This window comes from Silene latifolia, chromosome X, assembly GCF_048544455.1.
Source record: "Silene latifolia isolate original U9 population chromosome X, ASM4854445v1, whole genome shotgun sequence".
In the NCBI taxonomy this organism is placed as follows: Eukaryota; Viridiplantae; Streptophyta; class Magnoliopsida; order Caryophyllales; family Caryophyllaceae; genus Silene; species Silene latifolia.
Window position 1 is genome coordinate 233,999,115 of NC_133537.1, and position 12,713 is coordinate 234,011,827.

General features: G+C 40.6%; 2 non-coding genes across 2 annotated transcripts; one reads left to right on the forward strand and one right to left on the reverse strand.

Moving 5' to 3' along the window:
* Nucleotides 1–4,111: 4,111 nt before the first annotated feature.
* LOC141624104 (small nucleolar RNA R71) lies at nucleotides 4,112–4,218 on the forward strand. The gene has a single exon (XR_012533915.1). It is a non-coding gene; the product is annotated as a small nucleolar RNA R71 (small nucleolar RNA).
* An 8,180-nt stretch (nucleotides 4,219–12,398) lies between these two features.
* LOC141624244 (small nucleolar RNA R71) lies at nucleotides 12,399–12,505 on the reverse strand. Its single transcript, XR_012534053.1, has one exon. It is a non-coding gene; the product is annotated as a small nucleolar RNA R71 (small nucleolar RNA).
* Nucleotides 12,506–12,713: the final 208 nt, after the last annotated feature.

Sequence of the window (12,713 nt, forward strand, 5' to 3'; positions counted from 1 at the left end):
ATCAATAAGATGGCCACCTTCCTTTGCTTTGTACTTCTTATCCTTATTGAAATTAGGATCAAAGTGCTTAGCTAGGACCGTGACTAGGCCGCCATTGACAATAACGGTCGTGCCCTTCTTCCCATTATCAACATTAAGCCATCTATCAACCAAGAGCCTCAAAGAATTGTAAGGCTTGGTGTGAATTCTTCCGATATTCAAAGCCGATTCAAGGAGAATAAAATCAAGTCTTGTGAAATGATTGGTGTCTTTCCTGGCAATTATGGTATTTCCCACAACCTTGTGCCATACTCTTATGCCCGGATGATGGACCAAAAGAGCACGACATGCATGAAAATCCTCAAATTTCTTCCCGGAGATTGCCTCCCAAAGAGGCTCGGGGTCATACTTTCCATAATGCTTAAGATAACTCGATTCATCACTAAGACCCAAAATTTCACCTAATTCCGTGAAGGTAATGCGTCTACTAACATTAGCTAGACGAAACTCGAGATTTTCTCTATTCTCAACTTTGGTGACTTTCAAAGAACTTAAAAATTCCAAGACAAGGGAGGGGTATGTCAATTCCTTTGTTTCAAACAATTTCTTCAACCCCATGGCTTTGAAAAAGGCTTTTGTTTGTTCAAGAACACCCAATTTTTCCAAGGCATCTTTACATATGAATTTGGTGGATTGAATAGATTTCATAGCAAACTTGACAAAGGTATTTCTATGGGTATCGGAAATAAAGTTACCTCCTGGATAATGCAAAAGTTGATTAATTACCGGAGTAGAAGATGTTGATGGTCCCATAGAAGGTTGTTGTTGTTGTTGCACTTCCAAGTTTGGTGTTGCCACCACCATAGCCAAAGCTTTCTTTGTTTGAAGAGCCTTTTGCCTTTGTGAGAGTGCCTTAGCCTTTGGTGCCTTTGTTGCCTTTGTTGCACCCTTAGTCCTTGCCATTGATGAGCTTAACCAAGAAAAGAGTGAAAAATCTTCAATTTGTAGTATGCCCAAATCGATTTGAAGGTGAAAGGCTTTGCCTTTATGAAAACAAAAATCGACTCAAAGGTTGAAGATTTTGTTCTTGGTTTTGATTTTTGTTGAAGAAGGAGTGATTAATTTGTTGTTGGAAGGATGGTTTGATTTGTTTTTGTTGAATATTGTTGAGGGTTTTTGTTTTTATGATGGAGAGGATGAGGGTTTTGATGTTGTGGGTAGTGTTTATGAGTGAATGCATGAATGAATGAAGGTGGGAGGGGTTTTAAAGAGACCGAAAATTTCAAAACTGCAGGGGCAATCCGTGCGGATTAGGCTCAATCCGTGCGGATTCTGCTTCTTCTACCTTTGCAAAAACTCGCCTAAAGACGGGCGGATTTGGTACAATCCGCTCGGATTTGCTGAACACGGGACGGGCGGATTTGCTCAAGGACGGACGGATTTCTGTCCAGAGAAATTTTCTTGTTTTCCTCAGCTGCAAAGACGGGCGTCTTTCTCACAAGACGGACGGATTCTTCAGGACGGGCGGATTTTCAGAAATCCGCTCGGATTCTTTAACAGTCAAGAAAATTTCAAAATTCAGCTCAGTTCAAGACGGGCGTCTTTTCTGCAGGACGCTCGGATTGCAATAGACGGGCGGATTCTTTGGAATCCGCTCGGATTCTTCCTCTGTGTACACGGATTCAGTTCCACCCGTGCACAGCGCATTCCCTTTATCATTCTTCCATTCTTTCTTTCAAGTCTTGTGTTCTTCATTGTGGGGGCACTACTAAGGCATGGATAGCCTAGGCAATTGTCATCCCCACACTAAGGTAAAGCACTACACATCAATTTGAAATTGTTAGTCCCTCCCTCACTTCTCTCTTACATGACAATTATTTTGATCAAAGTAACTAAAAATCCAAAGATGACAAAAATGCAATACAAGAATTGAAATGTAAGTTAGGGAGTTAGAAATATTTACAAGTGGTGGTTTAGGGAGGACTCCACCAAACTCTCATTCTTGATGAGATGTCAAGGGGGCATGTTCAAGGTGTTGTTGATGTTGCTCAACACCTTGAAGAAGTAATCAAAAGCTTGTTCATTATCATGGTAGAGGTCCTCAATAGACCGTGGCCTTTGTTGTTGATCATGGTCGATGGCATGCCCAATGTAGGGATTAAAAATCCCTTCAAATTCGTCGTCCCAAAGACCACAAACTTCATTGAGTTGATCATTGAAAATCTCTTGCTTAGATGGAGACAACTCTCCCAATTTCTTCTCTTGGCCAATGAGGCCATCCTCTTCTTCCTTGGTTGATTTTGATGAGCTTTGCAAGCTCTCCTTGTCACTATTCACTTGCTCTTTGAATGGAGCATCTTCAATTTTCTTCCTCCATTGGAGTTCCGATTTCTTCCTTTCATCTTTTCGGCTATAATGATCAATCATGAAACATGGCTCATGCAAACGAGGAGCTCTCATGGTTTTGTCAAGATTAAAAGTTATGCTTTCATCTCCCACTTCTAGAGTGAGCTCTCCATGTTTCACATCAATCACCGCACCGGCGGTGTGTAGGAAAGGTCTTCCTAGGATGATTGGAATGTTGGAATCTTCCTCCATATCAACAATGACAAAGTCCACCGGGATGAAAAACTTCCCAATTCGCACGGGGACATCTTCCCATATCCCTAACGGTGTCTTCGTCGATCTATCGGCCATTTGGAGTGTGATGTTGGTGCATTTAAGCTCTCTCATCCCCAACCTTTTAGTTACCGAGTACGGCATGACACTCACACTAGCCCCTAGATCACATAAGGCTTTGTTGATCGTCGTGTCGCCAATGGTACACGGTATTGAGAAGCTTCCTGGATCCTTTAACTTTGGAGGTGAACTCCCTTGAAGTATTGCACTACTCACCTTAGTGAAGGCGATAGTCTCAAGTTTCCGGATTGACTTCTTCTTTGTGAGGATATCTTTCATGTACTTCGCATAGGCCGGAACGTGATTGATTAATTCCGTGAAAGGAATTGAGACTTCTAAATTTTTCACAATTTCCATGAACTTTCCAAGTTGATCATCAAATTTGGGCTTGGCTTGACGACTTGGAAAAGGAAGTCTAATCACAATGGGCTCCTTCTCTTTGGCCTTGTCTTCAATTTTCTTTGAACTTTCTTCTTTTGATGATTCTCCATCTTTGTAGTTTTGCACAATTTCTTCCTTTTCACTAGCTTCCACAACTTCATCCTCAACTTGCTTCTTCGGTGCTTCATACCTTGTACCACTTCTCAAGTGAATGGCACTAACCGTTTCATGTCTAGGGGGATTACTTTGAGGTGGTAATTGCCCCTTTTGTCTTTGTGAGCTTGAAGATGCTAGTTGAGTCAATTGTGTTTCCAACATCTTGGTGTGAGCTAGAATGTTGTTGATGGTGGTTTCCTTTGCTTGGCTATCTTTTTGCATTTGAGTGAAAAATTCTTGTTGGTTCTTTTGCATTTGGAGGACCGCTTTTCGGACATCAAAGCCTTGGTCATTTTGGTGATTGTATGGATTTTGATTTTGGTAACCTTGGTTTTGATTGTAAAAGGGTCTTTGATTTTGGTTTCTCATGGGTGGTGGAGTGTATGTTGTTTGAGGGTTTTGAACATTTTGGCTTTTGTATGAGAGATTTGGATGGAACTTGGTGTTTTCATTGTAAAAATTTGAATAAGGGGTACCACTTTTATATGCTTGGAAAGCATTCACTTGTTCGGTTGTTCCCCTACACTCACTTGGGTCATGACCCAAAGTTCCACAATTCTCACATATCCCACTTGGGATTGATGAGGATGCCGTCATGGCATTGACATGATGCTTTGATGATTTTGAGTTTTCCTCAAGTCTAGCCATAGCTTGTTCAAACTTCAAGTTGATTGTATCGATATGGGAGCTTAGTTGGGCACCTAATTGAGTAACGGCGTCCACTTCATACTTTCCTCCTCTAGTAGCCTTGCGAGGCCTACTATATTGTGAATTGTGGATTGCCATCTCTTCAATTTTGCTCCAAGTTTGGTTGTCATCAACCTCGGTGAACATCCCATTCGATCCCATATTGAGAATCTTCCTAGAATCTTCATATATACCATTCCAAAATTATTGCACCAAAAACCGTTCGCTAAGTCCATGGTGAGGACATGAGCGACAAATTCCCTTGAACCGCTCCCAAGCTTCATACAAAGACTCTTCATCCCTTTGCTTAAAACCCGTAATTTGAGCTCTTAGCATGTTGGTCTTTTCCGGTGGGTAGAATTTTTTGTAGAAAGCTAGAGCCAACTTCTTCCAAGAATCTATTCCAAGGGTGGCCTTATCAAGGCCCTTCAACCATTGCTTTGCGGTGCCGATTAAGGAAAAAGGAAATAAGACCCATCTAATTTGGTCTTGAGTCACGCCCGTTTGAGAGATAGCATCACAATAATCGCAAAAGGTTTCCATATGAGAATGAGGATCCTCACTAGGCATCCCCCCAAATTGGCTCCTCTCAACTAGTTGGATGAAGGCGGACTTGTCAATAAAATTTCCGGTGAGATGTTGCGGTGTAGGAGTACCATTTGGTAGATTCTTCTCGGTGGGTACGGAGTGTGACGAGAATTTTGGCATTGTAGGTGGATTTTGTGGGGTATTGTGTAATGGGTTTTCTTCTCCTTCTATTGCGAAAGGATTGACAAACTCACTAGTGGGTTGAACAACTTCACTAACACCTCTCAAATTCCTCCTAACAAGTCTCCTATTGTTCGTCAAGGTTCTTTCGATTTCACGGTCAAAAGGTAACAAATCACTTTGTAACCTTTTAGACATGCAAAATATCAAACAACTCAAAAACAATTAGAACAAACCTTGAGGTGTTTTACTCCCTCAAGGCGAAGAAAGACACAACTAATAACAATAAAAAGAAATCTAAATCAAACAAACACCGTCCCCGGCAACGGCGCCATTTTTTGATGCGGTCCCGCTAAGTGTTCACAAATTAAGATGTGGTCGTTGGTCACGGTCGAATCAAAACACAATTTATAGCTTAACAAGCAACTCTACAATTAGTAAAGAGGCAAGTAAAGGTCGGATCCCAAGGGACGGGAGTTGAAATGAGATTTCTATTGTAACTAGTGGTGTCTAAGGGGTGTCACAAATTGGGTTGATGTAGAAGGTTACTAAACTAGAATAACAATGAAAATAAACAAGCAAGATGAAAAAAGGGGTGTAAACAATTGATTAAAGGCACTAGGGTGTCATGGGATCATAGGGGAATCATTGGATATGATCATACAAACATGTTCTCAAATTATAAGCAAGCAATTATTGTTGTGATGGATTGAGTTGGGTTATATCTTACAATCCTAGGAAAGTTTGGGTCCCGGAGCCGAATCGATTAGATTGTACAACACCTACAAGTCGACTTAATCTTCCCTACTCAACAACATGCATGGTCTAATGAGACTCGAGTTGGGTTATGTCTTACAAGTCTCATTGAAAAGATAGGAGATGATAGTAAATGCAAGGATTCATAGGCTTAGCATTTCATCAAATATAACATGTGCATGAGTTGAGATCAAAACAAGCAAGCAAATAAAACATGAAAGCATATTAATTTAAGCATGAATCATTCCCCATGTTGGTTTCCCCTAATCACCCATTAACCCTAGCTAAGAGACTACTCACTCATTATCATGTTGATCATGCTAGCAAGGTTGTCAATCATACTAACAATATGAAACATGATGAATAAATGAAAGTAATTAACAATAATTAAAAAGAGATTAAGAGATTATACCTACTAATGATTCCAATAATAAAGCAAGAATAATAGAAGTACTTGAATGCTAGATTGAGAGGTTGTCAATCTCCCAATAATAACCCAAATAATCTTCAATTACCCAAAATAAAGGATGAACAAAAGAGAGATTAAAGAACTAAAACTTGGATTAAAACTTGATTAATACTTAATTACAATATTGAAGAGAGATTTGATTGATATTAACTACACTAATTATTGATAAGAAGAACATGCTCCTCTAATTAGCCTAATGGGGTATTTATAGTGAAAATTAGGGAGGATGCATTAGGGTTAACTAAGGGCTAAACTAGTAATTACACTTTTTAAGTTGAGCAAGGAGAAGCCGGTATTTTTAGAGAGAAGGGCTTCTCTTTTCGTAGCTTGAAGAAGACAACCCGTCTTTGTGAAGAAATCCGGGCGGAATAAGGTCGGGACGGCCGGATTTGGGCGATGGAATCCGAGCGGATTCTGGGAATCCGGACGGATTGTTGAGGGGAATCCGAACGGATTCGAGCACGGGACGCTCGGATTGTGCGAGGGCGGACGGGCGGATTGTTGACAATCCGCTCGGATTGTCAGTCAGCATAGTAACTTCTTCTTTTCTTCCCTTTTCTTCATAAATTCCTTGGGGATTTCCTTGGGGACTCAAGGATCTTTCCTCAACATTGCTCTTCTACTATGATATGTACAAAGGCCTTCTAATGTTGTCTCTCCTTGATGCTTGGTCATTGAATTCGATCAATTTAGTCTTCTTTTGCCATGAGAATGCAAGATTCTTACTCCTTTCCTACCAAGGGATCAAAATCTCAAAGAATATGCAAAACAAAGAACTAAAGATAAGAAATGACCCAAATAAGCACTAAAAAGCATGGAAACAAGGCTAATTCGGGGGCTAAATATGCGCCAATTATGGTCACATTACAAGACAAGTTATAACGCCTATCATTATATCAAATAGGAATCCCTTGGGTGCCATTGATCGTCAACCAGGAACTCAAGAAGCTGATCAACCTTCATCCGCCATGACTTCTGCTGAAACCAACAACATGGTCCTTCGACTCCTAGCTACCGTGGAAAATTTGAGCACTCGTCTCTCCCAAGTTGAGGACAAAATGGTAACCGAGAATAATCCATCTTCTGATATTGAGCAAAGGGTTAAGCTCCTTGAAAGCCGACTACTTGCCAACGACAAAGTCAGCCCTAGTTGGAAGGCTACCAAAACCACTGAAGCCAATTCCTTAGGTACTCCGCCAAACAAAACCAGACGACCTCATAGGTCCTTCCCTTATTTGGGTATGCCTTATGCCACAGCCTTGGAAAGGCTAATCTCCAAAGGAAAGCTCAAACCGGTTGGTCCAACTCCGGACCCTCTACCAAACAAGCAAGGTCAAAGATTGAATGGAAACCTCCTTTGCCAATACCACCAAGGTCGCGGACATGACACTGAGATGTGTCTCCCCTTAAAAGGTACCATCCTTGATATGATTGAAAAGGGAGAATTACAACTACCTCCCTCAACAAACAACAAAAACAACCCTCCTAAAAACCCTATTGAGCACAATGAGGAATCTTCCCTAGATTGCTCTCACCTCATTTCTCCTGACGATGAGAAAATTCATGTAATTGACGAAGATGGTATACAAAGCGCCATAATGATGCTCTCCGTCTCCATCAACAACATATTCTCAAAGTTGCAAGTTGCTATCGATGACTTGAACACCCGGATGGCTAATTTGGAGAAGAGGTTTGGTAGTACCGAAAATCAACCTGACCATCAAGGAAACCAACCCTTGGTTCACCAACCAACAGCTGTTGAAAATGAGGAATCAGCCGATGGTTCCCACATCCACAAACCTACCAACAAAGAAATCACCTCACCAAAATCCCCTTCAAAATATCAAGCAATTTCCCCAAAACTTCCCATTAACAATGACCAAATCCTGTTTCCGCCCAGGATTGACAAAAACAAAAACAAAAATAAAACTCACAAAAACATCCCAAAAAACACCAATGTTGGAACCATGGAAAAACATCAAAGGGTATTCACAGATCTGGGAATAACATATGGCACCGCTCTGGGGATACTTACTTCAGAAAGATTACGGAAACCGATTGGACCAACTGCGGATCCATCTGAGGCTAAGAAATCCCATTTCTGGAACCCTAATGCCTATTGCCAATACCATCAAGGCAAGGGCCATGACACGGAAACCTGCTTCAAATTCAAGAATGCCATTCAAGATATGATCGAGGCTAGCAAAATCATAATTGCACCTCTCAGTCAAGGCAATCCTTCGGGATGTCTCAAGTCAGACAGCAAGGTTGAACGTTCTCAAAAGACATTCACTAGACTCAACACAACCTATGCCGCAACACTTCAAAAGCTCATGACGGAAGGGAAGCTACAACCAATTGGGCCCACTCCGGACCCGCTTGAATGCAAGAAAACCCGTTTCTGGGACAGTAGTGCCTATTGCCAATATCATCAAGGGAATGGTCATGACATTGAAACATGCTTCAAACTGAAACATGTTATTCAAAATATGATCGACAATCATGAACTGATAGCTTCATCTCTATGCCAACCAAGTGATGAAGACAACCCTAATGAACATCTCTTTCTGCAAGGAGATGAAAGCCTCATGGACTATTATCCTCATATCATCCCCAACAACGAGAGTGAAGTGCTCAAGTGGGTCAATGCTCAAAACCAGACATTCAAGCCGCTGGATGCTGCGAAAGAGACCTTCGAGGAGGAAAGTGATGATTAGGAGTCTGTATCTATGATTGAGTCCTAATCCGATTCCGAGTCTTAGGCTTTCTCATATCTATCCTAGCGTCTATCCTTTTATTCCTAAATGACAACTGGGGGCTGTCCCCATGAGTCACATGTGTTCATCGAGTCTGTGCTAACCTCTTATTTATCTAAATAAAGCACGATTTTCAACTATCATATATTCTCCCCTTTACCATTTTCCGTTGACAACGAGAATTCATTTGAGAATTGATTTAAAACAAACAACATGTTCCAATTCAATATGAGTACACTCGAGTGACGTTCGGTACTGAGCAAGCAAAGGACTTTAAACTCTGTGTCCATTCTCTTTACCTATTCCATGTCTGGCAATAGAAACCTTTCATTAACACCCAATTTCGAACGAGCTTTTATCAAAGGGATTCTACGATGAACCTAGATAACAAACCAGAACATCTCCTTGTTCGTGATCAATGACGGAAGGCAAGCCCATTCCCCACAAAAAACACCCCATCACCAAGAATCAACCCCTCACCAATGGGTACATCCCTGTCTGCATCTTTACCTGCCTCGAACGAAGGACGGCAAAGAACCAATAAGTCAAAAGCCAAAGCGAAAGGCCAAAATTAAAGGCCCAAGCCAATAGCCATTCACTCAAAGCCAAAGCAAAAGGCCAAAATCAAAGGCCCAGACCAACGGTCATTCACCCAAAGCCAAAGCGAAAGGCCAAAATCAAAGGCCCAAGCCAATATCCATTCACTCAAGGCCAAAGCCAAAGCAAAAGCAAAAGCCCAAGCCCAAAAGCCATTCAAGATAACATCCATTCACCCAAAGACAAAGCTCAAGGCCAAAATCAAAGGCCCAAGCCAATAGCCATTCATCCAAAGTCAAATCGAAAGGCCAAAATCAAAGGCCCAAGCCAATGGCCATCCACCCAAAGTCAAAGCGAAAGGCCAAAGTCAAAGGCCCAAGCCAATATCCATTCACCCAAAGCCAAAATTCAAGGCCAAAGCAAAAACCAAAGCCGAAATCAATTCGCTCAAAGCAAAAAAAACCAAAGCCAAAGGCTAATCACCCAACATCACGGCCAAGACCCAAGCCAAAATCAAAACAAAACAAGATTGAAACCTGACGTGGGCGTGTCGTTGTACACCCAATCAAAACACATTTATAATACTCAACAAACAACTAGTTAGTGGTAAGTCGAGGTCGATCCATGGGACGGTGTGCTTTGGGTTCTAAGTCTATCTATCTTAATTTATGCTAGTATCACAATTTGTTTGGGTTTGTAGTTGTATCTAAACTAATGCAAACAATAAGGTAAAACAAGTAATAAAAGGAAGGATGTAAACAATTGATTAAAAGTGCTAGGATGTCATGGGTTCTGATGTGACCATTATTTGAGCGTATTTAGTTCCCGAATTAGCCATGTTCCCATGCTTTTTAGTGCATATTTAGGTCATTTATTGTCTTTAGTCCTTTGTTTTGCATATTCTTTGAGGTTTTGATCCCTTGGTAGGAAAGGAGTGCAAACCTTGCATTTTCATGGAAAAATAAAGCTAAATTGAATGAATTCAATGACCAAGCATCAAAGAGAAGACAAGACTAGAAGGCCTTTGTACATATTATAGTAGATGGGCAATGATGAGAAAAGATCCTTGCATCTCCAACGAAATCCCCAAGGATTGTATGAAGAAGAAGGAAGAAAAGAAGAAAGGAAGAAGCTGACTAAGAATCTGAGCGGATTGCCCTCTGGACGCCCGTCCAAGACAAGGAATTCGAGCGTCTTCTTCAGAGGGACGCTCGTCCAACAAGACCACAATCCGCCCGTCCAGCCATTGAATCCGCTCGTCCAAAAGCCAGACAATCCGCTCGTCCCTTGCCCTGGACGCTCGGATTGTGTTACAGCTATTCCATTTTCTTCTTGTTCTATGAAGGATGCGCATACCTCAGAAAGACTAGCAAAAAGGAGACTCGCATATTTTTCTGAGAGGAGCGATTCCTCAAGGACTTAATCGTCATTTAAGCCCTTAGTAAACCCTAATTTGTGTACCTAATCCCCACTATGAATACCCCATTAGTCTAATTAAATAAGGATATTCTTCTTATCAATCTTTAGTGTAGTTTATATCATTCTAATCTCTCTTTAATCTTGTAATCAATTTTTAATCAAGTCTTAATACAAATCTCATTTCCTTAATCTCTCTTTTGTTCATCTTTCATTTTGGGTAATTGAAGATTATTTGGGTTATTATTTGGAGATTGACAACCTTCCAATCAATCATCAAGTACTTCTATTATTCTTTGCTTTATTATTGGAATCATTAGTAGGTATAATTCTCTTAATCCCTTTTTAATTATTGTTAATCATCTTCATTTATTCATCATGTTTTAGTTTGTTGGTATGATTGACAACCTTGCTAGCATGTTCAATATGATAATGAGTGAGTAGTTTCCTTAACTAGGGTTAATGGGTAATTAGGGGAAACCAACATGGGGGATGTTCATGCTTAATTTAATATGTTTTCATAGTTTATTTACTTGCTTGTTGTGATCTCAACTTATGCACATGTTATGTTTGATGATATGCGAGCCTATGAATCCTTGCATTTTTTACCCATCACTTACCTTTTCAATGAGACTTGTAAGACATAAACCAACTCGAGTCTCATTAGACCATGCATATAGTTGAGTAGGGAAGATTAAGTCGACTTGTAGGTGTTGTGCAATCTAATCGATTCGGCTCCGGGACCCAAACTTTCCTAGGATTGTAAGATATAAACCAACTCAATCCATCACAACAATAATTGCTTGCTTATAATTTGAGAATATGTTTGTATGATCAATTCCCATGAATCCCCTATGACCCCATGACACCCTAGTGCCCTTTTATCAATTGTTTACACCCCTTTTTAATCATCTTGCTTGTTTACTTTCATTGCTATTTAGTTTAGTGATCTTCTATTCCAACCCCAAATTGTGACACCCCTAGACACCGCTACTTGTAATTGAAAATCTCACTTCAATACCCGTCCCTTGGGATCCGACCTTTACTTTCCTCTTTACTAATAGTAGAGTCGTTTGTGGAGTTATAAATATTGTTTTGGTCTAGGTGCTCCTAACGACAAGTACTGAAAACTAAACCTCTCAAGAGGGCTCGACCAAAAATGGCGCCGTTGCCGGGGACGGTGTTAACTTGATTTAGATTTTCCTAGATTGTTATTAGTTTTGTCTTTCTTTGCCTTGGGGAAGTAAACCTCCTCAAGGTTTGTTCTAATTATTTTCGAGTTGTTTGATATTTTGCATGTCTAGAAGATCACAAGGTAACTTGTTACCCTTTGATCACGAAATTAAAAGGACTTTGACAAACAATAGAAGACTTGCTAGAGGTACTTTGAGAGGTATTGGTGAGGTTGTACATATTCAACCAAACACTATTGAGTTCGTCAACCCTTTTGCAAGAGAAGGTGAGGAGAACCCAACACAAAATCCAACACAAAATCAACCCACAATGCCTAAATTTTCATCACATTCCGTACCAACCGAGGAGAACCTACCCAATGGTACTCCCACACCACAACACTTAACCGGAAATTTCATTGCCAAATCCGCATTTATCCAATTAGTCGAAAGAAGCCAATTTGGGGGGATGCCTAGTGAAGAACCTCACTCTCACATGGAGACTTTTTGTGACTATTGTGATGCGATTTCTCAAACCGGTGTAACTCAAGACCAAATTCGATGGGTCTTATTTTCTTTTCTCTAATTGGCACCGCAAAACAATGGTTGAAAGGCCTTGATAAGGCTACTCTCGGAATTGACTCTTGGAAGAAATTGGCTCTAGCTTTCTACAAAAAGTTCTACCCACCGGAAAAGACTAACATGCTAAGAGCTCAAATTACGGGCTTTAAGCAAAGAGATGAAGAATCTTTGTATGAAACTTGGGAGCGATTCAAGGGAATTTGTCGCTCATGTCCTCATCATGGACTTAGCGAGTGGTTCTTGGTACAATAATTTTGGAATGGTCTTTATGAATACTCAAGAAACATTATCAACATGGGATCAAATGGTATGTTCACCGAAGTTGACGATAATCAAACTTGGAACAAGATTGAGGAAATGGCGGTCCATAATTCACAATATAGTAGACCTCGCAAGGGTACTAGAGGAGGAAAGCATGGGTGCTCAACTTAGTGC